General features: G+C 40.7%; 1 pseudogene; it reads right to left on the bottom strand.

Moving 5' to 3' along the window:
- Positions 1-327: 327 nt before the first annotated feature.
- LOC113458347 lies at positions 328-4,870 on the bottom strand (annotated as a pseudogene).
- Between the last annotated feature and the right edge of the window lie 328 nt (positions 4,871-5,198).

Here is a 5,198-nt window from a genome sequence, read left to right as displayed (position 1 = left end):
CCATCCCACACTTTTACTAATTGTTATTGAATACATACATGTACATGCATATATCTTCCTAAATATAGTCTGTTTGGCCAATATAATGTTAGTGTGTTGTTTCTCTTTATTTGTTTGTTTGTTTCTTTTTTGTTTATATATTTTTTAGGTATGAGTGCTCTGTCTGCATGTATGACTGCATGCCAGAAGAGGGCGCCAGATCTCATTATAGGTGGTTGTGAGCCACCATGCGATTGCTGGGAATTGAACTTGGAAGAATAGTTAATGCTCTAAATCACTGAGCCATCTCTCCAGTTTCATAGAGTGTTGTTTCTTAAGAGCAACACATCAATATTTGTGCTTCAGGGAGTGTGGAGAAATGAGATACTGAATCTTGGGTGTTTTGGTCCTGGGTTTCTTACCTTCTTTGTGATGTGGGATTCCCTTCTGTATGCTGTGAATACCATTGGTTAACAAGGAAAATATCTTGGGCCTGCACAGGGAATAGAGATAGGCAGGAGAAACTAAACTGAATGCTTGAAGAAAGGAGGCAGAGTCAGAAAAAAGCCATATACCCTGCCAGACACAGATGCTGGAACTTTACCTGGTAAGCCACAGCCACATGGTGATACACAGATTAATAGAAATATGTTAAATTAAGATGTAAGAATTAGACAATAAGAAGCTAGTCAAGCAGTGATTTAAATGATATGTTTCTGTGTGATTACTTCAGGTCTGAGCTGCTGAGCAGCCAGAGAACAAAACAAGCGGCTTCCTTACAACCAATTGGCATACCGATGTGGCCAACTAAAGTCCACGTAAAACCTTAGAGGGCTTGGAAAGGAATTCTAGACACTAAAAAACAAAGTTGAGCCCCATTTATTTTCCCCAAATGGGCTTTGCTTGCTCACAGCATGCTGTGACTCCTTCAAGAGAGGTTTTCCTGATTCAGTTGTAACAGGAAAAAAGCTACAGTTTTAAAATGCCAGCTTTCTGGACCATGCTGCGACCTCTGGCTCTTTCAGGAGACTGAGCATTTAAATGGGGTTTGTGAGCAATGTGCTACAGCTTGCTTGGTGGCAACATGGACCGGCTGCCTAGAGATAGGGCATTGTGCATGGTTCTCATAGGCCAACAGCTCTGCCATACTGGGCTGTGCGGAGCAAGCAGGCAGTGCTGTATTTCCCCTAACAATGGTGCAACTTAAGTTCATAAGAAGCGCTTAGTATTTTAAGAAGTGCTTCTGGTCAGAAAATAATTACAGATACACAATAAAGACAAATTCAGACGGAAAAAAAATGGGTCACAGTGTTGAATAAATGTACATAAGCTTGGGAAAGAAAAGAAAAAGAATATAGACAGTTATAAAAAGAAGTAAGTGGTTTATAAAAAATGAAACAAAGTCTTTAAAGAGACAGAGTACAGACAGTCATAGATTAAAGGAGTAAATATAATAAAAATAAATATTAAAAAGTAATAGATTTAAAACAAATAAGCCACATAAAGATTGAGAATACACAGAGTCTGGATTATGTAGATTATTGTGTTTTCTTTGAATTTTTTTGACTGTAAAGGGGCCAAGCAAGCAACATATATACTTTAAAGATATCTTATCTTGACTTCAGAATTTGAGTCTATGGATATGTAGCTTTGGAAAAGAGGTTCTTTTTTGTTTCCACAAAGAATGAGAATCTGTGGATTCATTCCAGGCTAATGTGATTTCATGCACCAAGACCCCTTGAACAACCCTCAAAAAATTACTTCACCCAATAAACATCAGGAAGCAGTTTGAAGAATAACTATGTCCATATTCCCAAATATTGTTTATAAATGTTGTTTTCATTAAAAGGGGGTTATGATATAGAGATGAATACTTTGTATTGGTATGGATCATGGTTTATTGATACAAATTTAAGGTCAATTTTGTTACACTGTGTATGTGTATTTCTGCTCTTGATTAAGGTATTGTGTCTGTGCAGCTCATATAAAAATGTAATGTGTAGTTGAGAAATACAGGTTAATAGATAGTCATCTATAATAGTCAAGTTTGTAGTCATGTTAGTTAGATTTTCTAGATGTACAGAGATGTATTTCTGATGGATAGGCATTCTTCAAACCTTTCAAAGACTATAGAATATGGAACTTAAAATGTTTTAATAACTTAGACTTTTCATGACAATGAGACACATCTGCTCCTGGCAGTACCAATTACTTCAAGAGGAAGATGGGCATTGAGAGGCTACTTACAGAGTTTGCTAGCCATTTGGGCAAGAAACTACTCTTGCCTGAGTGCTTGATGGTATGCTATGTGAACTGGACATGTAGGACCCACAGAGAAATGACTGCTGAACTTGCCTAAAGGTGAGATGATCTTTTGGGGTTCCTGTTTCATGAAAGAGTCTACAAGACATTCTGCAGGACACAGAAAAAAGTGACTGACAAACTGCGAATATAGGCGGAACTGTCTTTGAAATCTCCTGCTTCATGGAAAAGTCTGTTGTTTACTATGGGCCTGTAGGATGAAGACTGGATGCCCCAACTTTACAAAAGAACTTTGGGTAATTGTCCAGGCAGTGAGATGTCTCTGTCATTTCTAGAGTTTTAGAAATTGCTTACAATGCACTTCCTGTTTAACTAGATAATATTATATCCCTCTGGAGTCTTTGATGGAGTTAAAGAATTGATAGTTATAGTTTTCCTTAGTTATGACAAAAATAAAATAGATATAAATATTGTAACTATAATTCTTGCTTGCTACCAATTTTGTGTATCTAATTTTACTACGTTAAAGTTAAAACCTTCCTTTTTATTTAAACAGAAAAAGGGAGGTGATGTGGAATTCCCCTCTGTATGCTGTGAATACCATTGGCTAATAAAGAAAACTATCTTGGGCCTGCACGGGGAATAGAGGTAGGCTGGGAAAACTAAACTGAATGCTGGGAGGGAGGAGGCAGAGTCAGAGAGAGGCCATGTAGCCCTGCCAGACACAGACACTGGAACTTTACCCGGTAAGCCACAGCTTGTGGCAATACACAGATTAATAGAAATGGGTTAAAGTAAGTTGTAAGAGTTAGCCAATAAGAAGCTAGAGCTGATGGCCAAGCAGTGGTTTAAACAATATGTTTCTCTGTGATTATTTCAGTTCTGAGAGGTCAGGATGAACAGTCTCCCCGCCACACACACATCTTTGTTTAAGAGCTTTCTAACAACATATTGTCAGACATCATCTTCTTGAGAAAGGCTGAAAACCTTATAGATTCTCCTTGTTCTTTTAGGCCCCAACTACTGAGCAATCCAAATACTGAGCACAGTAGTATCTGTCAATACAGGAATATCCTTCTCTCCTTGTTTATTTATTTATTGTAATAGACAAGTTGAGAACACTCAGATCAGCATCCATGATGCATGTGTCAGCAGACTTCCTGTCTGCGGTTCTCCCTGTCCTATAGCAAGAATCCCCTTACTCAGCACCAGTCCCTCTGTCATGAGTTGAAACACCTTGCTTTGTGGAAAAACTTTGTTTGTGATTCCCACCACTGATCCAGACAACATAACCGTTCCTCTCTTCACCCAGAGCTACTTCATCAGCAGCTACGTCTGTGGCCATGGGTTTCTCATAGAACATACAAAGCCTGTGTTCATCATCCACTTCAATGAGTTTCTGATAGCTGATGGTTGCGAGAGAGATATTCGGTTTCACCTTGACCCAGCCAATGCCTAGGAGGCACCACAAAAGAGCACTTTTCATTTTTATTTTTTTCATTTATGTGAATGGGTGTTTTGTCTGCATGTATGTATGTGCGCCATATGCGTACAGTGCCCAAGAAATCCAGAAGAGGGCACCAGATGCCCTGGAGTACAGACAGTTGTGAGAACCATGTGAGTGCTGGGAATTGAACCCCAGTCCTCTGGAAGAGCAGCAACTGACTCCTCGCTGTGGAGCTCTCGCTCCAGCTCCTGTTGTTTTGTTTTCAAATGACAGCAGTGGTTGGTTGAGGCTGTACTGAAGGAATTCTTGAACTAGAAAGGATCAGTTGCCCCCTTCCATATATAAAAAGGTAAGGGTGAAGCTATAGCTTGATTGGTAGAGTGCTTGCCTAACAAAGAGGAAGCCAGGGGTTGAGTTCTTAGCACTCCATAAAACCATATGTGGTGACAAACATCTGTAGCTTCGGTACTCAGAAAGTAGAGGCAGAAGGATCAGAAGTTGAAGGTTGTCAGGCAAATTTGAGGTCTACATGGATTATATGAGATCCTGTCTCAAATAAATAAACACTCATTCACATCTATGTTCAAAGCCACCTTGTGTACTTAGGGCTGCTCACCAAATGTGCCAGACAGCTGGGGGAACAGGGGAAGAAGCATGGTGTGCATAAGGAATGCAGACAAATGGCAATGCCTGGCAATGAACCAAGCAGGGTAGCAAGCTATTCTGTCTACCCGAGTTCTGAAATTTCAACTTCAAACCCTTGCCTAGCATGTGGGAGGCTCTGGGTTTAGGCCCCAACACTGCAGAAAAATAAAATTAAGAAAAAATGGAGTTGCGTACAGTTTTAACATGCCTGGTCAGGTGAAATTGGCCAAGCCACAAATTCATTTTAAAATGGAAAAAACATAAAATTTTAAATAAAGACTCTTAAAAAAATCTTAAAGAGAATTCTGGCATGCTAAGTCCAGGACAAGAGTCCAACCCAAGGTTGACACCGGCATGACTGGCTTCCTGCCTGGCCTTCTCTGTTCTCCTGCAGCCAGCAGCTCCATAGGTGTCCCTGAAGCTGCCGGAAGTACCAGCCTGGGGCTGGTACCATGAGCCCAGCCGGGCACCACAGGCTGGCCGCCTTATCACACCGGGCAGAAGAAACAGCGTGGGGCCTGACACGGGCCCTCCCATGGCCGCAGCGGGGCAGCTGGCTTTTTTTTTCCTCCTGACCATCTTTGAGCTGGAGATCAGACACAGGGAAAGATTAAAACAAATATGAATTTAATCAAGGGATTCTGCTGTCCTGGGGTGGAAACAGGAGCCTGCTGACATAAAGAGGGGCTGGAACGCTAGGGAGCCGGAGTGGAATCAAAGCTGCTTGCTTACCACTAACCGCTCAGATGATCCATATCATAACAACAAAAAAGAAAAACAATTATTTATTCTTTTTGATGTTGCAGCTCAGCAGCAACTTGCTTTTTGAAGAGAGCAAGGTCAGAACCAAGTTATTGTTTCTGCC

Source organism: Microtus ochrogaster, unplaced genomic scaffold (genome assembly GCF_000317375.1).
Source record: "Microtus ochrogaster isolate Prairie Vole_2 unplaced genomic scaffold, MicOch1.0 UNK15, whole genome shotgun sequence".
NCBI classification, from domain to species: domain Eukaryota; kingdom Metazoa; phylum Chordata; class Mammalia; order Rodentia; family Cricetidae; genus Microtus; species Microtus ochrogaster.
This window is presented reverse-complemented; position numbering and strand designations above follow the sequence as displayed.